Source organism: Montipora capricornis, chromosome 8 (assembly GCF_036669925.1).
Source record: "Montipora capricornis isolate CH-2021 chromosome 8, ASM3666992v2, whole genome shotgun sequence".
Classification (NCBI taxonomy): domain Eukaryota; kingdom Metazoa; phylum Cnidaria; class Anthozoa; order Scleractinia; family Acroporidae; genus Montipora; species Montipora capricornis.
This window is the reverse complement of record NC_090890.1, coordinates 12,466,460-12,490,459: the sequence shown is the minus strand read 5'-3', so window position 1 is coordinate 12,490,459 and position 24,000 is coordinate 12,466,460. Positions and strand designations below refer to the sequence as shown.

The window sequence follows — 24,000 nt, the reverse complement described above, 5'->3', positions numbered from 1 at the left end:
TAAAGTGATATTTCAAAACCAAACACCAAAAAGGTGTTTTTTACTCTGCTAACTCAAGTTTATGTAGGGTTTGTAAAACTGTATGTGACAGAGATCACAGTAATAACCTGTTTAGTGAAAGGAACTGCGGTCTTCTTGCCGTGGCCGAAACATTGCACGAAAAGTCATTGCCTCGAGGAGATTTTCCACACTTTGTCCGTAGGCCATGCTCAAGGAGACTAAAGAACACCAAGCTTCTCCAGGACCAGGCCCCAGTTGTACGCTATCCACCGGATAAATCACTATCCGTTGGATAGCGCACTTGGTTTCGCTAATAGTTATCCACTGGATAGTGATTTATCCGGTGGATAGCGCTATCCGTCGTTTGAACAACTGGGGCCAGATCAAAAAAAAAAGTCAAGCTTCATTTGAAAGTAAAAGGGGGGAAAGATTTGAAAGTTGTATTGTGATATAGCCCACTGCTCCGCAGACAATCAAAAGTCTTAGGATAGAACAGCAACTAAATCTTTCTTTAAATATAAACTTTCCAGGCAAATGACTTGTTTCACTTTCAAATTATATCGTCATAGTCAGCCGAAAGTAACTCCTTCTAAACACATCTCGGAAACTCGAGCGCCATTTTGAAACTAACAATTGTTCAACTTCACCTTCTGCCGGATGGTATTTTATCGTCCTCTCGACCAAATGTAGTTGAGTACCCACCCACCCTGCGGTTTTGCGGTTATATAAATGAGAAACAATAAGGGTCCAAGTACAGATCCTTGTGGGACCCCGCAACTGACAGGAAGGTAGTCCGAAAGAATCTCATTAGCATAAGTACTCTGAAATTGATTGAGAACATTCTCAGGTGCGAGTCCTATGTCCATATCTTTGGGCTGTCTTTTAGAAAAAAACCATGACCATTTCCCATAATCCATATCAAGCTTCCTGTCTATTAAATTAACGATAATAGTAAATTCAGAGCAAGTTGCGAATTTACAATAATCGTTAATTCAAGGTAGCGAATGGGTTGCCGTAATCAGGTATTGTGCCCGTAGCCATCTAGAATATAAGCTGAAATTTTAGTTAAGAAAAACTTTTGCATGCAAGAGTGAGTTAAATTTCATATGGTAGAACTTGGAGATTCGTATGCGCTTTAGTGTCAATATAGATTTGTACAAACGTTTATACTGTATACTTTAAATCATCAAATAAATGGGAATATTAATCATACACCTGATGCGAGGTTTGAATTACATCACCTGGATTCCATTTTATGAACATTGTTGCGGTCAAGTTAATTTCCATATTTTCACTTCCAAACCTGCAAACAGTGATTAGCTTAAAAAGACGTGAAGGATGTAGTTTCACATGATTCGTTGGCCCCATAATAGCTTAATTTTAACAGACGTGTCAGGAGTGGGATTCGAACCCACGCCTACATGAATAGACTGCGACCTGAACGCAGCGCCTTGGACCGCTCGGGCATCCTGACACCTTCCAACTTCAACCGGACTGTGAGTTTGTTTTTTCATGCCATTTGCGCAAATTTGAATTGGAAGTAATGCCATGCCTTTATTAACAAAGCCGTCTTGATATTAAAGAGACTGTGTCACGATAAAGCGCATGTGTGAGCTTGATTGACAACCACACAATATTCAACCAATAGAAATCTTCACACGACACTCGCGAGATGAGATATTTATCGTTGGATGTATCTTGGAAATAAAATGGCGAAGCACACGCAGTGTTTCCGCAGAGCCCTTCGAGCCCTTAGGAGAAAAACGTAAGGAAACTCGATGAAATTGTTTCGGGCTAAAAAGGTGAACCATTTGTGAAATTTCCAGGCCTTTCTTTCAATGGAATTCTTCACTTGTCATACTGTAGCCTCGAGTGTTCTGCAGTTGAACGTCAGGGATGACCGGGGAAAACTGTAGGAAAAATATCTATCTTACACAGAGACTTGCATATGTGGAACAGCGACGAAACCATGCAGAAACAAGGTGGGCGATAATATATGTTTATCACTCTTTTTTCACATCGATTGCGGTTTCCGGCAGGCCGAACAGACAAGCTGAGTTGTTTATCAAGGCCTGTTAACCGGTTGTATTCGAGTTCACTGCGATTTTCTCAATTAGAAAGTGCTAGTAAAAAAACAGCTGTCGCAAATGTGCCCCAGGAAAATCAAGAACATTTGATGAGCGAGGAAGAAAAAAATCAGAAGAAATCAAACGTTCAGAATGTACAATCAGCGATGAATACACGCCATATTAGAAAATCACCATGCATTCAAATATATTTTGGTTGCTTTACTTGCAGTAACTTGTTCTGCCAAATCACCTGTATAATGTCAATTTCACCGTTCAGCTGATGAGCATATCACGTTTCAAGATTTTTCCAAAAAAAAAAAAACCTTCCTAGCCAGTTGTGACTAGTGAAAAATTTATGGAAGTCTTTGTGGGGACATCATCACTTCATAAAATCAATAATCTTTGAGGACAGGACTTCTTTCACGGAATTGCAATGTACCACATTAATAAATAGTCTCTTTCCCTAGGAGTTGATAAATATGGCATGGAAACTGGCCATAAAGTCACTACAAAAGGGAGTGGGAAGCATGGATTATACTGATTGCCTTCTTATGGAACAAGATGAAATGCCTCTGACCATGAAGATGCCAGCACCCGACCTGCAGACGTACCATAGTCAAGTGGACAACCTACATTTGTATAGATCTATTTCATGCCTGCCAAATAAAATGCTCTTCTGTTTTAGATAACAAGCCTTTCTAGTCTTGCTATGACAAGCAACTTTTAAAAGAATATTAAAAATGAAGGAAGTAGGTGTAATTAACATAAATACAAAAAACTGTAAAGGTGGTCGCCATTTATGAAACTGGTCTATTGACCAAAAGCCAGTTCCTGAATTGGGCAAATAAGGTAACTGCCGTACTACAGGTGTATGAGCCAGCACATCAAAAACAAAGGATGTGGGGATGCAACTGTATTTCACAAACAAGGCACTTTTGAAAACTCTGTTTGAAAACAATATTTATACATACTAGATACACAAGGTGACTGCCCTTGGAAGAAGGAAGAGGAAAGTTGTTCCCTCTGCTGTGTGCATGTACTTTGTACTAGAAGACACTACCCCCTAAGCAACAGGTGTTTAGATGGATTTCTGAACTGTCTAAATGTTGGGAAGTAATAGCAGGCACAAAACCACAGTGAGAGTGTGTGGTTTTTCATTAAAGGGAACCTCCACTCCCAAATAAAAATATCAGGAAATCTCAGGATCCCCTCTTTTAATAATTATTTTCAGCATACCATCACCCCCAATAACTGACTTGTTTTAGTTGCCTTGTTGTGAAACTTTGGTTTAGGATAAAAACTATTTTTAAAGGCAATTTAGATTACATTTATTTGTGACACCATTTCTTCTGGTTTAGACTGACTTAAACTTTTGCAAGAATGGAAATTGTCTTAGAATAATAATTAATGCTTTCACATCTCCAAATAATTTGATGCAGACATGTATATGAACAATAACTAAATTTGATTTTGCTTGTCTGTCATCTGTATTCACATGTAACTCTCAACACCACTTTTTACAATAACTGTCAATTTCCCAATATCATAGCACTGTATTAGAATTTCCATTTTTTGTATTTACACTGTTTTTGTTTTACTGTAGTTAAAATTATTTCAGTTTTCAAAAGATATGCACTAAAATACACATAAGAAATCACACCAGGAGACTAAATTCTAAAGTTATACAATATATTACCATGAGACAAAACTCCAACAACGATTTCAAAGCTACAATGTGTAATGTATGGTCAGCCCTTATCTTGGGTTAAAAACTGTCAAGTCATACACTGTATATCTTGTCCTGGTTTCAATGCTGGCTTAGTGCTACATGTCACAATGACTCCACAAAACTTGGAGAGAAAAACAGTTAATATAATTATTACTTCAAGTTACTACCCAAACTGAAGCAAAAAGGCAAGCCTTATGAGCTTGACTTGAGCCATTCCATTGACACCCAACTGTTAGTAATTTCATCACTGCAACACATTATTGTGAGGGCATTTATGTTTTTCCTGGTTTTACAGTAGCTGAAAGTTTTGCATTTAAATCTCTATGAGCTGCTTATTTGTGAAAATCTGTTTCTGCATCTTGCCAGGAGCTCATGAGCTGGAAGAGGTTCACTTTCAACAATTGTTGGAGAAATGATTCTGGGATCATCAGGTTCCAGACAGACTTCACGAGTGATTAAATAGTCGTCGTCATCAATGCAGACTTTAAAGTTTTGTCCATCAGCATCCAAATATATCCACAATCTTTGGAAACCTTTAATATCCTCACGTCCCAAGATTTTGTTCTCTGGTTGCATTTTCTTGCAATGATGGTGTCAGCATGATCCTCAGTGGTGGAAAATGAAAAGCCATTATGATACCAGTAATTCCAATCAAGGATAGTCAACTTTTTCCTTGCTCTGTAAACTTGTTCCCTAGAAAAAAGGTTATGGGCCAGTAAATATGAAAAGACAGGAAAATTATTAATAATTACTATCAACAGTAATCACTAGTTTAATGCAATATTCCATTAGTGTTACATTCAGCAGATGAACCTAGGCCAGGACAGTGATTGGCTGCCCAGGGTCTGTGATTGTTCATTTGAGGTGACCCTCTATGCAATAATTCCTTTTGTAAGCCAAACAGTTCTGCCAGTTGGTACCAATAGCAAACATTGACTAAACAACAACCCATGAGTTACTGAACTACTACTGCCAACCTGCAGTGTCCTTTGAAGTTTTCAACAATGAACATACCCATACTTCATGACAACATATCTCTTCATTTACAGTATAATAACTATCATTATACTGCTGTGTTCATCATTGTTGATAATGATGTATAAAACTTGCGTGTAGGGAATTCTCATTGGCATGTGTACATCAGAGACATACTGTTTGCACATTCCAAAGGACCAGTATGCCAAAAGTGATCCGTGTTAACACAAATAGTTTTACCAGGTGGTTTCTGTTTGACTAAAATGAACACAACTTACTGTTTATTTATTATTTAATTATTATTATTATTATTAATTATTATTATTTGTAAAATATATCAACTGCTTGATAGAGTATTAGTTGCATAGTGTATTTCAAAATACTTGATCAAAAATGTTACCTGTACTCTGTGCAGAAAGATAGCTCAATGAATGGCAAATGAATGTACCGGTAAATTGGCTTTCAAATGATGCGAAATGAACAATAAAGTGAGCAGATCGATCTATCACGCTTGACCCTATTCTAATCAGAAAAAAATAGAACAAAAAAAAAATTCAGCCCTTCTTTTTAACCAAACAAAAATTCTCATCTACCATGGGCTTCAACAGCTAAATCGAGACGCTTCCTGCCACGTTTCAAAGCTGAAGCCAATAATTTGCTCCTTGTGCGTCCCTACACTGAAAGCCATAATTCCATGATATGGCAACTGAACTGACGGATAAAAAACTCGAATAGCAAAATAAAACGCACACTAAGCTGACGACAAAGGATCATAGTGCTAAAGGGAAACCAATAATCAGTGTAAATACTATAACCCCATTCTTCGTCTCACCTGTGAAGGCCGTGTCAGTGGAATCCACGCACATACACTTTATTTTCTTCCAGCTTTCATGGACATCTTTCGCTATATAAAGCTTTCGATGTGCCTTCTCCCATCTGCTATTACTTGTTTTCTTGTTTGTTTGGATGCAAGGCGACTACGAGGTGTAAGAACCTTTCGACCCGAGCCCCTTCGCCTGATCCGGCTTTCGTGGACATGAATTATATCTACGCATCCCAAAAACTAACACAATATGGCATCAAAGTCCTTCGTATATTACCAGACTGAAGTTTAGAAATGTTATTACAACATGGGCACGTCTCACTGTGTCGATTAAACAGGATTTCTGTCATTGATCATAGCGTTGAAAAAAGAACTGTCTGCTCAAAAATCAAAGAGCCGCACATGCGCAATAGAGTGCTACAGGCCCTTTAACTGGCGCAACTATTGCCCCCGTTTTTTTGTGGTGTTCACAGAGCCCCCGTGGCGGAATTGACTAGCGTGTTGGACTTCTAATTCAAAGGTTGTGGGTTCGAGTCTTATCTGGGGTGATGCTCTTGACTTTAAAGTCAGCTTACTTAAAACTAAGTGACTGGATGTTACATTCACCCAATATTACGTACACCTCCTGTTCTCTCTCCCTGATCATCAAATATGAAGCAAACAACAAGTGGCAAACGAAATATGTCTACTCAGCTTTGATAGTTGCTACTAGAACTTCTCAACTTTGAGACGTCGCGATATGATTGTCCTCGTCAATGCAATACAGGCTTTACATGAAAAGCCGATTTCTTGTGAAAGAAAGAACAGGGAAGAAGCACGAGCTTTCCTCCGTCTACAAAACTTTCTGTCAGTGCCTGATGTAAACGACAGGAAAAAGAGAAAACATAATGACAAACATAAAGTGCAAGTCGATGTAAAGCCTTCCTCCTCATCCAAGGGATAGCGCGGGCAAAGGGCATCTAACTTTTTGCCTAAAAATGGAGACATGTGAGACTCTGTAATGTCCACTTCTTTGATAGAGCAAAGTACTCTAATCTACGTTCCGGCTAGCAGCGATGCAGGTTGAAATCCGTCGAAATTCAACCTACATACCATTGCAGAGGTGGTAGGTGTCAGGATGGCCGAGCGGTCCAAGGCGCTGCGTTCAGGTCGCAGTCTACTCATGTAGGCGTGGGTTCGAATCCAACTCCTGACACTTCACCTCATTTAAGATGTTTTTTCGTTACTCCGAATCTTGGGAAACTAAATTCTGTACGCTTAATTTAGGTGAGCGCTATGTACAGGTTTGGAAAGAAAATGTCCAAATTAACTTGACCTCAGGTGATCAGAGTCAAATTTGGAATAAGGAGAATAATTAAATTTAGCAATGATCAGATGATTTTAAGCATACAGTACACCGATCTTACCCACACTTCTACTGAGATATGGAACTTCTAAATCCTAAAATAAGCTGTAAATGTAGAAATAAACTTACCTCTACGTACAGTTGTCCTCATGTTTTCTGTGCAATCGGAGGGCAAACTGTGCCCATTTTAGCCTGGTTTGTGGCTTTCGAATTTTTACGATGACGTTTGTTGTCATTTCCACTCATAAAGAGAAGAGATGCTGGTGACTAGCGGCGATCTCGTCCCACAAATTGCTATCGCATCAGAAAGCAACTGTCCAAATCGCCATAAAAATACCACAGCCTCCTAAGCTGTGGTGTTTTTATGGCCAGATAAATTTCCTATCACATCAACTCCACTCCGGGACGACACAGCGGCGGACAAATTCAAAATAACGTTCGACTTTCTATAATCTTCCCATGCGTTCAGCTAGATGTGTGGCTACGGCTGTTATAGCTTGATGGCGATCATACTACATTCTGCACTCTCATTGGCCAAGTGTTTCAAATTGTCCAATGAGAGTGCAAAATGTACAGTTGCTCGCGGCGGGTATCGAAACCTCCTTACTTCAGCACCGTCGGTGACCGTTCTCAGTTCTGCTTATAAGAATATACGACGCTCCAGCCTACTTTGCTACGGGAGCTATGGCGGCTACATGTTGAGTGGACTGTCAACGAACCACGTGGTAGCCTCCCGTGAGCCCTTCAATTGTTAGATTTGCTTCGTCGAACCTGTGTTTCATATTCCATGGGATTTCTTTAGTTTTCTCCATATATATTAAAGAATGAAGATTTTAGTATAAAGATTTTGACATTTATTATTCCAATTTTTAAGAACGTATAGTTTTCATGGTCAAGTATCTCTCTCTCAATCATCTCTCCTACTTGATTAAGTTTATCGTACATGCACTATCTGGCTGTTTCTGAATTTCACACAGAGTTTGTTTCATTTGTTAGCCTCATTTTGCCGTTGAGAGTTTGCTTTATGAATATTTCCTCCTCATTTTACAGACTAACCTTAACTTTTGTCTATAATTTTTCCTCAACTCATCATCTACACACACAAAATTTCTCCCAAACTGCCTGCTGACTTGTGAATGTTTTAGTTAGTGGAGAGGAACCCTCTCTTGTAAGGAGGATTCTTTTGTCAACACCATTAAGGAAGCCACAAATGTTGCTAGTGAAACTGCTGCTATTACTTTTAAATAAGCACCCTTTAATTGTCTTTTGATCGTCCTTTCCCACACCCCTCATGATAGTAATTATAATAGTTTTGCAGCATCTGAGGATGAACAAACCCGAAATGCCTCTTGCCCAAGCATGCCAGTCACATATGTTTGTTGAACGTTCCGTCAGCGGTTTTGCAGCGTGGAGCCCGGCTAGCTCAGTCGGTAGAGCATGAGACTCTTAATCTCAGGGTCGTGGGTTCGAGCCCCACGTTGGGAGGTGCACCTTTTGGTTTTTGGCTGACTAACGCTCTTGTGCCCTTCTTGCGGAAGTCATCAACTTTGCTTTTCGTATAGTAAAAACTTGAGGGAGTCACGGACTTTAGAATATGACTTAAAAGCAAAAGTTAGAAATCAAACAGACCCTAGGGCAACAGAAGTAATAACGCTTGCAGTTTTTACTCAGTTTCCACAAGTATTCGGATTTTGGTCTGCATTTTTACATGGAAGTTGGACTACGGTTGAAACGTCCTTTGTTTGGTTTGGTTTTCTTGAACTACTGGCCCAATTAACGAAGTTTTACCTTAGTTTGGTTCGCGCCTCGGAAAAGTCATGATGTTGCGGCTACAGGTAAAAAATTACCTTTTCGGAAATTGAAGCCTATTACTTTAAGAAACGTGTCGGCTGTTTCCGCCCAGTCTTTGGCGAAATCGTAACGTGGCACAAGTCACACCACAGAAAGGACCTTCAGTTGAAGCTTTATGATACTTAAGGTACAAAAATGGACTACGATGGCCAGGAAATTGTCACAAGAGCTTAGTTAAAGGGAGATTTCGCTAATAAATTGATGAAAAGTGTAATGCTAGCTTTAAAAAGAGAACTTATGGGTCCGTGAACCTTCCAAGAATAACTTCCAAATCAGATTAAGATTGTTCCTCGAGGCTCTAACCGAAATGAGATGCTCTAAAACGCATCATCTTCAGCTTTGTCTAGTGAGAAGAATTTGATCTCATTAAAACATTCCAATTTACAGAATTATGCACAACTACACAGATTGTCATAGAATTCAGATTTCAACAAACCTCATGGGATTTGAGCCCATGACCGCCAGTTTGCTCTTCCAGCGAGCCGTTTACATGAAAGTTAGAACAAGACACAAGCTGAAAAATTACAATGTCCTAATACTACAAAAATGTTCCACTACTCCAATGTTTATTGCACTAAAATTTGAGCTGTGAATTACCTAAACAAGTTTCATAACAACTAAAATAAGTACTTCCACAAACCATAGCAGAGCCGAGAGTGTTGAGATGAAGCGCCAACTTAACTTTGTTGTCAAGGCCATTCTACATGACGGCACCTCTATAGCAAAACGCCCTCTTAGCAGACTCGGCATGGGGCCCGGGCACGAAAGCATTAATTGTGAAGCGCCGTGAATTGTACGAATGAATTCCGGGGGTTCGCTCAAACAAATTCTTTAAACCATCCGGACAAAAATTATTCCGAATTAAAAACACTTATTTGTGAGCTGTTTCAAGCGTCACCTTTGCTCAAGATTGTCCCACCTTAGTAGTGAAGTATCATCAGCAGATCTTGTGTTAAAATCACGAAAGGCCTTCTCCCGGTCTTATTTTGCAATCTATGGAGTCTGTCACACTGGATTTTACAAATGGAACCCCAAAACGCAGACCAATAATCTAGATAAGGAAGGACTTAAGCCTCATCTACATTTGCAGCAAGGTTTGGCGAGGCACCAGGCCAGGGCGGATATGTTTCAAGGCCCCAAGGCCTGCAGATACATTTTCTTGTTTTCAACCTACATACCATTGCAGAGGTGGTAGGCCCTACGTCGGCATTTTTGCCAACACGCTCCTCCCCACTCGAAAGAGTAGGTGTCAGGATGGCCGAGCGGTCCAAGGCGCTGCGTTCAGGTCGCAGTCTACTCATGTAGGCGTGGGTTCGAATCCCACTCCTGACACTTTACTTCATTTAAGGTGTTTTTTCGTTACTCCGAATCTTGGGAAACTAAATTCTGTACGCTTAATTTAGGTGAGAGCTATGTACAGGTTTGGAAAGAAAATGTCGAAATTAACTTGACCTCGGGAGAGGAGAATAATTAAATTTAGCAATGATTAGATGATTTTAAGTATACAGTACACCGATCTTACCCGGGCTCCTACTGAGATATGGAAGTCTGGCTGCCACTTTCAGATGAAGATAAAGGAACAGTAGATAAAGGCAAATGGAGAGGGAAGAGAGGAAAAAGGAACGTCTCACAAAAAATCCCTGAGCCTTCTATGGAAATGATAATGAATTCATGTTGACGATATCTCTTATTCTCGCTTGGGGAAGACCTTTCTGAATAATATAACGTAAACAGAGGTTACAATCATTTGCTTGAACTGCATAACTCTTTTTATAAACTTAAACATGCCATGCCTTTATTAACAAAGCCGTCTTGATATGAACTGGCGCAACTGTTGCCCCCGTTTTTTTGTGGTGTTCACAGAGCCCCCGTGGCGGAATTGACTAGCGTGTTGGACTTCTAATTCAAAGGTTGTGGGTTCAAGTCTCATCTGGGGTGATGCTTTTGACTTTAAAGTCAGCTTACGTAAAACTAAGTGACTGGATGTTACATTCACCCAATATTACACCTCTTGTTCTCTCTCCGTGACCATCAAATATGAAGCAAACAACAAGAGGCAAACGAAATATGTCTACTCAGCGTTGATAGTTACCACTACAACTATCTCTTACTTTGAAATCTTCGACTTTGAGACATCGCGAAATGATTGTCTTCGTCAATGCAATACAGGCTTTACATAAAAAGCCGATTTCCTGTGAAAAAAGAACAGGGAAGACGCACGAGCTTTCCTCCGCCTACAAAACTTTCTGTCAGTGCCTGATGTAAACGGCAGGAAAAAGAGAAAACATAATGACAAACATAAAGTGCAAGTCGATGTAAAGCCTTCCTCCTCATCCAAGGGATAGCGCGGGCAAAGGGCATCTAACTTTTTGCCTAAAAATGGAGACATGTGAGACTCTGTAATGTCCACTTCTTTGATAGAGCAAAGTACTCTAATCTACGTTCCGGCTAGCAGCGATGCAGGTTGAAATCCGTCGAAATTCAACCTACATACCATTGCAGAGGTGGTAGGCCTTACGTCGGCATTTTTCGCAACACGCTCCTCCCCATTCGAAACTGAGTAGGTGTCAGGATGGCCGAGCGGTCCAAGGCGCTGCGTTCAGGTCGCAGTCTACTCATGTAGGCGTGGGTTCGAATCCAACTCCTGATTCTTCACCTCATTTAAGGTGTTTTTTTTGTTACTCCGAATCTTGGGAAACTAAATTCTGTACGCTTAATTTAGCCGGGTGAGCGCTATGTACAGGTTTGGAAAGAAAATGTCCAAATTAACTTGACCTCAAGTGATTAGGGTCAAATTTGGAATAAGGAGAATAATTAAATTTAGCAATGATCTGACGATTTTAAGTATACAGTACACCGATCTTACCCACACTTCTACTGAGATATGGAACTTCTAAATCCTAAAATAAGCTGTAAATGTAGAAATAAACTTACCTCTACGTACAGTTGTCCTCATGTTTTCTGTGCAATCGGAGGGCAAACTGTGCCCATTTTAGCCTGGTTTGTGGCTTTCGAATTTTTACGATGACGTTTGTTGTCATTTCCACTCATAAAGAGAAGAGATGCTGGTGACTAGCGGCGATCTCGTCCCACAAATTGCTATCGCATCAGAAAGCAACTGTCCAAATCGCCATAAAAATACCACAGCCTCTTAAGGCTGTGGTGTTTTTATGGCCAGTTTAATTTCCTATATTACATTAACTCCACTCCGGGACGACACAGCGATTTTTGGCGGATAAATTCAAAATAACGTTCGGCTTTCTATAATCTTCCCATGCGCTCGGCTAGATGTGTGGCTACGGCTGTTATAGATTGATGGCGACTGTATTACATTCTGCACGCGCATTGGTCAAGTGTTTCAAATTGTCCAGTGAGAGTCCAGAATGTAATACGTTAAAATACAGTTACTCGCGGCGGTTATCGAAAGCGCCTTACTTCAGCACCGTCGGTGACCGTTCTCAGTACTGCTTATAAGAATATACGACGCTCCAACCTACTGTGCTACGGGAGCTATGGCGGCTACATGTTGAGTGGACTGTCAACGAACCACGTGGTAGCCTTCCGTGAGCCCTTCAATGGTTGGATTTGTTTCGTCGAACCTGTCTTTCATATTCCATGGGATTTCTTTAGTTTTCTCCATATATATTAAAGAACGAAGATTTTAGGATAAAGATTTTGACATTTATTATTCCAATTTTTAAGAACGTATAGTTTTCATGGTCAAGTATCTCTCTCTCAATCATCTCTCCTACTTGATTAAGTTTATCGTACATGCACTATCTGGCTGTTTCTGAATTTCACACAGAGTTTGTTTCATTTATTAGCCTTATTTTGGCGTTGAGAGTTGCTTTATGAATTTTTCCTCCTCATTTTACAGACTAACCCTTAGTTTTTGTCTATAATTTTTCCTCAACTCATCATCTACACACACAAAATTTCTCCCAAACTGCCTGCTGACTTGTGAATGTTTTAGTTAGTGGAGAGGAACCCTCTCTTGTAAGGAGGATTCTTTTGTCAACACCATTAAGGAAGCCACAAATGTTGCTAGTGAAACAGCAGCCATTACTTTTAAATAACCGTCCTTTAATTGTCTTTTTATCGTCCTTTCCCAGACCCCTCATGATAGTAATTATAATAGTTTTGCAGCATCTCAGGATGAACAAACCCGAAATGCCTCTCGCCCAAGCATGCCAGTCACATATGTTTGTTAAACGTTCCGTCAGCGGTTTTGCAGCGCGGAGCCCGGCTAGCTCAGTCGGTAGAGCATGAGATTCTTAATCTCAGGGTCGTGGGTTGGAGCCCCACGTTGGGCGGTGCACCTTTTGGTTTTTGGCTGACTAACGCTCTTGTGCCCTTCTTGCTGAAGTCATCAACTTTGCTTTTCGTATAGTAAAAACTTGAGGGAGTCACGGACTTTAGAATATGACTTAAAAGCAAAAGTTAGAAATCAAACAGACCTAGGGCAACAGTAATAACGCTTGCAGTTTTTACTCAATTTCCACAAGTATTCGGATTTAGGTCTGCATTTTTACATGGAAGGTGGACTACGGTTGAAAGGTCCTCTGTTTGGTTTGGTTTTCTTGAACTACTGGCCCAATTAACGAAGTTTTACCTTAGTTTGGTTCGCGCCTCGGAAAAGTCATGACGTAAAGCGTTGCGGCTACAGGTAAAAAATTACCTTTTCGGAAATTGAAGCCTATTACTTTAAGAAACGTGTCGGCTGTTTCCGCCCAGTCTTTGGCGAAATCGTAACGTGGCACAAGTCACACCACAGAAAGGACCTTCAGTTGAAGCTTTATGATATTAAAGGTACAAAAATGGACGACGATGGCCCGGAAATTGTCACAAAAGCTTAGTTAAAGGGAGATTTCGCTAAATAAATTGATAAAAAGTGTAATGCTAGCTTTAAAAAGAGAACTCGTGGGTCCGTGTACATGTACCTTCCAAGAATAACTTCCAAATCAGATTAAGATTGTTCCTCGAGGCTCTAACCGAAATGAGATGCTCTAAAGCGCATCATCTTCAGCTTTGTCTAGTGAGAAGAATTTGATCTCATTAAAACATTCCAATTTACAGAATTATGCACGACTACACAGATGGTCATAGAATTCAAATTTCAACAAACCTTATGGGATTTGAGCCCATGACCGCCAGTTTGCTCTTCCAGCGAGCCGTTTACATAAAAGTCAGAACAAGACACAAGCTGAAAAATTACAATGTCCTAATACTACAAAAATGTTCCACTACTCCAATGTTTATTGCACTAAAATTTGAGCTGTGAATTACCTAAACAAGTTTCATAACAACTAAAATAAGTACTTGCACGAACCTTAGCAGAGCCGAGAGTGTTGAGATGAAGCGCCAACTTAACTATGTTGTCAAGGCCATTCTACATGACGGCACCTCTATAGCAAAACGCCCTCTCAGCAGACTCGGCATGGGGCCCGGGCACGAAAGCATTAATTGAGGAGCGCCGTGAATTGTACGAATGAATTCCGGAGGCTCGCTCAAACAAATTCTTTAAACCATCCGGACAAAAATTATTCCGAATTAAAAACACTTATTTGTGAGCTGTTTCAAGCGTCACCTTTGCTCAAGATTGTCCCACCTTAGGTAGTGAAGTATCATCAGCAGATCTTGTGTTAAAATCACGAAAGGCCTTCTCCCGGTCTTATTTTGCAATCTATGGAGTCTGTCACACTGGATTTTACAAATGGAATCCCAAACCTCAGACCAATAATCTAGATAAGGAAGGACTTAAGCCTCATCTACATTCGCAGCAAGGTTTGGCGAGGCACCAGGCCGGGACGGATATGTTTCAACGCCCCAAGGCCTGCAGATACATTTTCTCGTTTTCAACCTACATACCATTGCAGAGGTGGTAGGCCCTACGTCGGCATTTTTGCCAACACGCTCCTCCCCACTCGAAAGAGTAGGTGTCAGGATGGCCGAGCGGTCCAAGGCGCTGCGTTCAGGTCGCAGTCTACTCATGTAGGCGTGGGTTCGAATCCCACTCCTGACACTTTACTTCATTTAAGGTGTTTTTTCGTTACTCCGAATCTTGGGAAACTAAATTCTGTACGCTTAATTTAGGTGAGAGCTATGTACAGGTTTGGAAAGAAAATGTCCAAATCAATTTGACCTCAGGTGATCAGAGTCAAATTTGGAATAAGGAGAGTAATTAAATTTAGCAATGATCAGATGATTTTAAGTATACAGTACACCGATCTTACCCACACTTCTACTGAGATATGGAGCTTATAAATGCTAAAATAAGCTGTAAATGTAGAAATAAACTTACCTCTACGTACAGTTGTGCTCGTGTTTTCTGCGCAATCGGAGGGCAAACTGTGCTCATTTTAGCCTGGTTTGTGGCTTTCGAATTTTTACGATGACGTTTGTTGTCATTTCCACTCATAAAGAGAAGAGATGGTGGCGACTAGCGGCGATCTCGTCCCACAAATTGCTATCGCATCAGAAAGCAACTGTCCAAATCGCCATAAAAATACCATAGCCTCTTAAGGCTAAGGTGTTATTATGGCCAGATAAATTTTCTATCACATCAACTCCACTCCGGGACGACACAGCGATTTTTAGCGGGTAAATTCGAAATAACGTTCGGCTTTCTATAATCTTCCCATGCGTTAAGCTAGATGTGTGGCTACGGCTATTATAGCTTGATGGCGATCACATTACATTCTGCACTCTCATTGGCCAAGTGTTTCAAATTGTCCAATGAGAGTGCAAAATGTATACGTTAAAATACAGTTATTCGCGGCGGGTATCGAAACCTCCTTACTTCAGCACCGTCGGTGACCGTTCGCAGTACTGCTTATAAGAATATACGACGCTCCAACCTATTGTGCTACTGGAGCTATGGCGGCTGCATGTTTAGTGGACTGTCAACGAACCACGTGGTAGCCTGCCTTGAGCCATTCAATTGTTGGATTTGCTTCGTCGAACCTGTGTTTCATATTGCATGGGATTTCTTTAGTTTTCTCCATATATATTAAAGAACGAAGATTTTAGTATAAAGATTTTGACATTTATTATTCCAATTTTTAAGAACGTATAGTTTTCATGGTCAAGTATCTCTCTCTCAATCATCTCTCCTACTTGATTAAGTTTATCGTACATGCACTATCTTGCTGTTTCTGAATTTCACACAGAGTTTGTCTCATTTCCCACACCCCTCATGGTAGTAATTATAATAGTTTTGCAGCATCTCAGGATGAACAAACCCGAAATGCCTCTCGCCCAAGCATGCCAGTCACATATGTTTGTTGAACTTTCCGTCAGCGGTTTTGTAGCGCAGAGCCCGGCTAGCTCAGTCGGTAGAGCATGAGACTCTTAATCTCAGGGTCGTGGGTTTGAGCCCCACGTTGGGCGGTGCACCTTTTATTTTTTGGCTGACTAACGCTCTTGTGCCCTTTTTGCGGAAGTCATCAACTTTGCTTTTCGTATATTAAAAACTTGAGAGAGTCACGGACTTTAGAATATGACTTAAAAGCAAAAGTTAGAATTCAAACAGACCCTAGGGCAACAGAAGTAATAACGCTTGCAGTTTTTACTCAGTTTCCACAAGTATTCGGATTTTGGTCTGCATTTTTACATGGAAGGTGGACTATGGTTGAAAGGTCCTCTGTTTGGTTTGGTTTTCTTGAACTACTGGCCCAATTAACGTAGTTTTACCTTAGTTTGGTTCGCGCCTCGGAAAAGTCATGACGTAAAGCGTTGCGGCTACAGGTAAAAAATTACCTTTTCGGAAATTGAAGCCTATTACTTTAAGAAACGTGTCGGCTGTTTCCGCCCAGTCTTTGGCGAAATCGTAACGTGGCACAAGTCACACCACAGAAAGGACCTTCAGTTGAAGCTTTATGATACTAAAGGTACAAAAATGGACGACGATGGCCATGAAATTGTCACCACAGCTTAGTTAAAGGGAGATTTCGCTAATAAATTGATGAAAAGTGTAATGCTAGCTATAAAAAGAGAACTCGTGGGTCTGTGTACCTTCCAAGAATAACTTCCAAATCAGATTAAGATTGTTCCTCGAGGCTCTAACCGAAATGAGATGCTCTAAAACGCATCATCTTCAGCTTTGTCTAGTGAGAAGAATTTGATCTCATTAAAACATTCCAATTTACAGAATTATGCACAACTACACAGATTGTCATAGAATTCAGATTTCAACAAACCTCATGGGATTTGAGCCCATGACCGCCAGATTGCTCTTCCAGCGAACCGTTTACAAAAAGTTAGAAAAAGACACAAGCTGAAAAATTACAATATCCTAATACTACGAAAATGTTCCACTACTCCAATGTTTATTGCACAAAAATTTGAGCTGTGAATTACCTAAACAAGTTTCATAACAACGAAAATAAGTACTTCCACAAACCATAGCAGAACCGAGAGTGTTGAGATGAACTCATCATCTACACACACAAAATTTCTCCCACACCACCTGGTGACTTGTGAATGTTTTAGTTAGTGGAGAGGAACCCTCCCTTGTAAGGAGGATTCTTTTGTCAACACCATTAAGAAAGCCACAAATGTTGCTAGTGAAACTGCTGCCATTACTTTTAAATAACCGTCCTTTAATTGTCTTTTTATCGTCCTTTCCCAGACCCCTCATGATAGTAATTATAATAGTTTTGCAGCATCTCAGGATGAACAAACCCGAAATGCCTCTCGCCCAAGCATGCCAGTCACATATGTTTGTTAAACGTTCCGTCAGCGGTTTTGCAGCGCGGAGCCCGGCTAGCTCAGTCGGTAGAGCATGAGATTCTTAATCTCAGGGTCGTGGGTTGGAGCCCCACGTTGGGCGGTGCACCTTTTGGTTTTTGGCTGACTAACGCTCTTGTGCCCTTCTTGCGGAAGTCATCAACTTTGCTTTTCGTATAGTAAAAACTTGAGGGAGTCACGGACTTTAGAATATGACTTAAATGCAAAAGTTACAAATCAAACAGACCCTAGGGCAACAGAAGTAATAACGCTTGCAGTTTTTACTCAATTTCCACAAGTATTCGGATTTAGGTCTGCATTTTTACATGGAAGGTGGACTACGGTTGAAAGGTCCTCTGTTTGGTTTGGTTTTCTTGAACTACTGGCCCAATTAACGAAGTTTTACCTTGGTTTGGTTCCCGCCTCGGAAAAGTCATGACGTAAAGCGTTGCGGCTACAGGTAAAAAATTACCTTTTCGGAAGTTGAAGCCCACTACTTTAAGAAACGTGTCGGCTGTTTCCGCCCAGTCTTTGGCGAAATCGTAACGTGGCACAAGTCACACCACAGAAAGGACCTTTAGTTGAAGCTTTATGATATTAAAGGTACAAAAATGGACGACGATGGCCCGGAAATTGTCACAAAAGCTTAGTTAAAGGGAGATTTCGCTAAATAAATTGATAAAAAGTGTAATGCTAGCTTTAAAAAGAGAACTCGTGGGTCCGTGTACATGTACCTTCCAAGAATAACTTCCAAATAAGATTAAGATTGTTCCTCGAGGCTCTAACCGAAATGAGATGCTCTAAAACGCATCATCTTCAGCTTTGTCTAGTGGGAAGGATTTGATCTCATTAAAACATTCCAATTTACAGAATTATGCACGACTACACAGATGGTCATAGAATTCAAATTTCAACAAACCTTATGGGATTTGAGCCCATGACCGCCAGTTTGCTCTTCCAGCGAGCCGTTTACATAAAAGTCAGAACAAGACACAAGCTGAAAAATTACAATGTCCTAATACTACAAAAATGTTCCACTACTCCAATGTTTATTGCACTAAAATTTGAGCTGTGAATTACCTAAACAAGTTTCATAACAACTAAAATAAGTACTTGCACGAACCTTAGCAGAGCCGAGAGTGTTGAGATGAAGCGCCAACTTAACTATGTTGTCAAGGCCATTCTACATGACGGCACCTCTATAGCAAAACGCCCTCTCAGCAGACTCGGCATGGGGCCCGGGCACGAAAGCATTAATTGAGGAGCGCCGTGAATTGTACGAATGAATTCCGGAGGCTCGCTCAAACAAATTCTTTAAACCATCCGGACAAAAATTATTCCGAATTAAAAACACTTATTTGTGAGCTGTTTCAAGCGTCACCTTTGCTCAAGATTGTCCCACCTTAGGTAGTGAAGTATCATCAGCAGATCTTGTGTTAAAATCACGAAAGGCCTTCTCCCGGTCTTATTTTGCAATCTATGGAGTCTGTCACACTGGATTTTACAAATGGAATCCCAAACCTCAGACCAATAATCTAGATAAGGAAGGACTTAAGCCTCATCTACATTCGCAGCAAGGTTTGGCGAGGCACCAGGCCGGGACGGATATGTTTCAACGCCCCAAGGCCTGCAGATACATTTTCTCGTTTTCAACCTACATACCATTGCAGAGGTGGTAGGCCCTACGTCGGCATTTTTGCCAACACGCTCCTCCCCACTCGAAAGAGTAGGTGTCAGGATGGCCGAGCGGTCCAAGGCGCTGCGTTCAGGTCGCAGTCTACTCATGTAGGCGTGGGTTCGAATCCCACTCCTGACACTTTACTTCATTTAAGGTGTTTTTTCGTTACTCCGAATCTTGGGAAACTAAATTCTGTACGCTTAATTTAGGTGAGAGCTATGTACAGGTTTGGAAAGAAAATGTCCAAATCAATTTGACCTCAGGTGATCAGAGTCAATTTTGGAATAAGGAGAATAATTAAATTTAGCAATGATTAGATGATTTTAAGTATACCGGTACACCGATATTACCCGCACTCCTACTGAGATATGGAGGTCTGGCGGCCACTTTCAGATGAAGATAAAGGAACAGGAAGCAAAGACAAATAGAGAGGGAAGGAAGGAAAAAGGCACGTCTCACAAAAAAATGCCTGAGACTTCTATGGAAATGATAATGAATTCATGTCGACGATATCTCTTATTCTCGCTTGGGGAAGACCTTTCTGAATAATATAACGTAAACAGAGGTTACAATCATTTGCTTGAACTGCATAACTCTTTTTATAAACTTAACGTTTCGTATGTTACAACATACATCATAATAAGTGATTATTATTCAGTTACAGATAAATTTAAATTTAAATTTAATAATACAAATGAATGGACTGGGAACTAAGGAAATTGATTGACGTAAAACGACAAGAAATATGCTAATAATAGAGAATGATAAAGTTTCTCCGGCACTGCAACGTTTTCATAAACGAGTCACACGCTCTTGAGTGCATCATGGGTAATCAGGGCAAGATGGAGAGAAATTCAAGGGTTTGTAAGAAGTTCAAACCGATAAAAAGTATTCATGATATGCAATTTTGGGTTTTTTATTTTCCAGAACAAAAGATATGCGCTCAAAAGTGCGGCAGAATAAATTTGGAGAGATTGGCTATTGTAGAAATTATTTTATTAAAAAGAGTTTTTGCCATACATTTCCCGTAATTGCTAAGGCACAAAATTCCAGAGAATGTATGCAGACAAAAAGCAATTCCAAAGAACGGATACCAAGTCTAATTCTTCTCAGTTGTGCGCATGAACTTATTTGTTTGGTTTATGAAGGCGAAAGTCTATAAAATAGAGTCATGTACAGAATATTTTGCTTTGAATTTTCCACCATGTTGTCCTAATTACCCATAATGCAATGAAGAGCGTGAAGTCGTCTATTTAAAGCTGGCTTTTAAATCACGGTTAAACAGAGAATCTTTAATTTTACAATGCATGTCTCATCGACCAGTAAAATTGTAAGATTAAAGAGTCTCTGTTTATCCGTGATCTAAATTCAGTCTTAAATAAAAACGTTGAGCCCGCCAGCGAAGCGGTTCTCGTGTCCTTGGAAATCCCTGTGGCGCAAATGCCTAAAACTTAGCAGGAATGATTAAAAATAATAATCAGTTAGCCCCCGTGGCGCAATGGACTAGCGTGTTGGACTTCTAATTCAAAGGTTGTGGGTTCGAGTCCCACCGGGGGTGGTACTTTTGACTTCAAGGTAAACCTATTTCAACTAATTGACTGGATCTTATGCACATTCACCCAATATTGCATCTGCTACCCTCGCTTCTTGATCATCAAGTACGAAGCAAACAACAAGTGACAAACGAAATATGTAAACTCAGTTCATGGTGATATTTATCACTGCAACTATTTCTCACGTTGTAATATGCAATTTAGGGGCACCGCAAAACATTCGAAAAACGACCGCGTGATGGCAAAAAAAGAATAGAACCAACAGATTCTCTTTTCTTTAGTGCAAAGCAGACTTTACATGAAAGGCCGATATCATCTGAAATTAAGAACAGGGAAGACAAGACGCACAAGCCTCACTCCGTCTAAAAAAATTCCGTTATGTCAGTGCCTATCCAGAATTAGCTAAGAAAACGGAATGAAGTGTAGGATTTTGGTAACCTGACCTGACGTCATTACGGGCATATTAGGAACCTTTAGAAAAGCGACTTTTTAGGAAGGCGAAGGCGCCCGGAAGTAAAATTTTATTTCCGTTTGACGTCGTAGGTTAAGCGCGAAGTCGGCTAGTATCGGCGGCGACCTCAAAAGCCTTGTTTTGGCGGTGTGTAGAAAAGGTGGGTAAATTCAAGTCTTTTACCCGTTTATATTCAAAAGAATACCTTCAAGTGATTTCTTTGAATCGCTTTTGGCATAAGACGCATTTTAATCATCGTATTTTAAAAGGACAGCTGTAGACTCAGACTGACGATGGCGGCATCTGACGATCAAATGCAAAAATGCAAGTGAGTATTACGAGGTAACTTGACGAAGATTTTAGCTGTTTTGATTCTTCATTGCTATCAACATTATGTGTCACTCTAGGCCGATGGAGTGGAGCCAGGAACATGACCTGATTTTTCTGAGAGAAATGAGAGGGAGTCCCGTTCGTGTACTGACTTGTTTACTCAGCAGCACACAGTCCCTCTAAACCATCGCAAATGATTCTGTCTGCAACGGAACACAGCTGGAATCTGTAAAGGATCTGCAAGACTAAGCGGTTCTGCCTTTTCAACTCCAAATTCGAACTTGCAATGAGCTTTTCTAGATCGAAAACATTGTTGTTGTGTTGTCGTTGTACAAACATCGTACGACTGGACATAACGTTCGAGGGAGTTTCTGATGCACAGAAATCGAAAAACCGGTTCTCAACAGCTGTTGAGACCACAGGCACCCCAAGCTCAGTGTGAGCAATGGCCGACAAAAATATAAGGATTTGTATGGGAATCCCGATAAAAAGTTTAAAAAGATTATTATATGTAAAAAATCTCAATTAAATAGCCTAAACTTATTGCCATTTTGGATAGCTTCCTTCCTGTGTGGTTATTTTCCAGATCCGACGCAATTTGAGCCATTTTTCAATTTCTGGGTTGTCAACGGCTGTTATAATAAAATCCCAAAACTAGTGCTGGAGCGGAGGGTGTAAAGTGCAGGTTGCAGGTTGCAGGTTAGGGTTGCAAATCATTCTTTTACGCTAACTGAAACAACCCAAGCCTTTACAAAAATGCTAACCTGGGGCTTAAACATAATATTTTTGTGCCAATTATTAGCATTAGTAAAGGTTTGGGTTGTTTTAGCTATGGTGAAACAAAGACCTGCAACATGAAATTTACACCCTCCGAGACTTGAGACCAAATTTTCAGGAGCCATCAGTTTCAGTCAAATATTCCTGGATAAAATGTTCCCACGGTCACAATTCCTTATCAGAATAAATTGACAAAGATTGAACTTTCATCTCAACCCACCATTAACGCGATAGCAGTCTTGCGAGCAACGCCAGGCGGTGAATATTGCAACAAAAAAGCTTTCGAAGGCGATGCTTTATGATAAGAGTGGCCACGGCGTCGACCGTTGATAACAAACTGACCCTTACCGGGGTGACAGACGGTAGTTTGACAACCGCAAATTTGTCTATTCCCGTGGGTCTCCCGACATGACTGCATTGTCTCAGTCGTCCAATCACAGTCAAGCCTCCTTCGTGTTGACAAAGTTCAAACACATTCGCGAAGCCGGAAAGCATTAAAAAAAAATCCGAGAATGAAAGCCGTAGGAAACAGACTTTTGCGCATTCATGCCGTTTTTATTATTTAATAGGATTTTGTACGTAGTAGGCTGTTCGCTATCGCAACTGTATTTATCAAGCCTTCAAGGAAGTAACATTAATTATGCAAATAAACTTTGTTCCCGTAGTTTGTCAAACGCAATTACAAATTAACGTGTGACCTCAATAATGTTCCTAAAATGGAATCCAGGTGATCAAAGTCAGATCACGCATCAGGTGTATGATATTAGCAATTATTGGATGATTTTAAGTATACAGTGTAAACGTTTGTGCAAATTGCTATCTACAAAAGCGCATATCAATCTCTAAGTTCTACCATATGAAAGCCAATTCAATGTTGCCTACAAAATACTTTTCAGATTTCTTAACCAAATTCTCTTGCTTCGTTCTTAGATCATTAAGGAAGGCAGCACGCTGAGTACAGTACCTGGTTGAAGAAGGATCTCAACAAATCTGGATCCAGCAGCAAATGAAGGTATCGCCTCTGTTATTGAGACCCATGTAGTTGAAATTCCCTGAGGAAATCCCACAAAATTTACGAAGAAAGATTACAAACATGAGATGTGTGGATGAGATGTGTTGGACTTCTAATTCAAAGGTTGTGGGTACGAGTCCCACCGGGGGTGGTTTGGTTCACTAAAGAGACCACGGATGGCTTTGATTGTATAAAATATTAACACTCACACACTCCTTTGAAAAAGTTGGCAAAATTTTTCAAACATTTTGGCATGCTGTCACGCATGCGCCACCGGTGACACTGCCCCTTTAACCTATTTAAAACTTAAGTCGTTCAAGTCCTGAATTTTTCAAGCTTCTCTACGCAATTGTATAAATTGCGATCAGAACTGCGAAGATCATAACTTCTCTTGATTGTATCTCATTGGCCAATCACAGGTAACCCAAGCTCGGTATACGAATTATAGACTTTGTGTTGGAAAATTAACTCTAAGCTCATAAATGCTAAAATAAGCTGTAAATGTAGAAATAAACTTCACTTACCTCCACGTACAGTGGTCCTCGTCTTTTCTGCGCAATCGGAGGGCAAACTGTGTCCGTTTTAGCCGGGTTTGTGGCTTTCGAATTTTTATGATGTCGTTAGTTGTCATTTTCCCGCATAAAGAGAAGAGAGGCTGGTGACTCGCGGATATCTCGTCC

The 24,000-nt window shown here is 40.4% G+C and overlaps 11 non-coding genes across 11 annotated transcripts; 10 read left to right on the top strand and 1 right to left on the bottom strand.

The window, feature by feature from the left end:
• Positions 1-1,390: 1,390 nt before the first annotated feature.
• Trnal-cag (transfer RNA leucine (anticodon CAG)) lies at positions 1,391-1,474 on the bottom strand. Its single transcript has one exon. It is a non-coding gene; the product is annotated as a tRNA-Leu (tRNA).
• A 5,233-nt stretch (positions 1,475-6,707) lies between these two features.
• Trnal-cag (transfer RNA leucine (anticodon CAG)) lies at positions 6,708-6,791 on the top strand. Its single transcript has one exon. It is a non-coding gene; the product is annotated as a tRNA-Leu (tRNA).
• A 1,562-nt stretch (positions 6,792-8,353) lies between these two features.
• On the top strand, positions 8,354-8,431 carry Trnak-cuu (transfer RNA lysine (anticodon CUU)). Its single transcript has one exon. It is a non-coding gene; the product is annotated as a tRNA-Lys (tRNA).
• A 1,609-nt stretch (positions 8,432-10,040) lies between these two features.
• Trnal-cag (transfer RNA leucine (anticodon CAG)) lies at positions 10,041-10,124 on the top strand. The gene has a single exon. It is a non-coding gene; the product is annotated as a tRNA-Leu (tRNA).
• A 1,234-nt stretch (positions 10,125-11,358) lies between these two features.
• Trnal-cag (transfer RNA leucine (anticodon CAG)) lies at positions 11,359-11,442 on the top strand. The gene has a single exon. It is a non-coding gene; the product is annotated as a tRNA-Leu (tRNA).
• Positions 11,443-13,032: 1,590 nt separating this feature from the next.
• On the top strand, positions 13,033-13,105 carry Trnak-cuu (transfer RNA lysine (anticodon CUU)). The gene has a single exon. It is a non-coding gene; the product is annotated as a tRNA-Lys (tRNA).
• Positions 13,106-14,730: 1,625 nt separating this feature from the next.
• On the top strand, positions 14,731-14,814 carry Trnal-cag (transfer RNA leucine (anticodon CAG)). The gene has a single exon. It is a non-coding gene; the product is annotated as a tRNA-Leu (tRNA).
• A 1,294-nt stretch (positions 14,815-16,108) lies between these two features.
• Trnak-cuu (transfer RNA lysine (anticodon CUU)) lies at positions 16,109-16,181 on the top strand. Its single transcript has one exon. It is a non-coding gene; the product is annotated as a tRNA-Lys (tRNA).
• Positions 16,182-17,549: 1,368 nt separating this feature from the next.
• Positions 17,550-17,622, top strand: Trnak-cuu (transfer RNA lysine (anticodon CUU)). Its single transcript has one exon. It is a non-coding gene; the product is annotated as a tRNA-Lys (tRNA).
• Positions 17,623-19,251: 1,629 nt separating this feature from the next.
• Trnal-cag (transfer RNA leucine (anticodon CAG)) lies at positions 19,252-19,335 on the top strand. Its single transcript has one exon. It is a non-coding gene; the product is annotated as a tRNA-Leu (tRNA).
• A 1,346-nt stretch (positions 19,336-20,681) lies between these two features.
• Trnar-ucu (transfer RNA arginine (anticodon UCU)) lies at positions 20,682-20,755 on the top strand. The gene has a single exon. It is a non-coding gene; the product is annotated as a tRNA-Arg (tRNA).
• Positions 20,756-24,000: the final 3,245 nt, after the last annotated feature.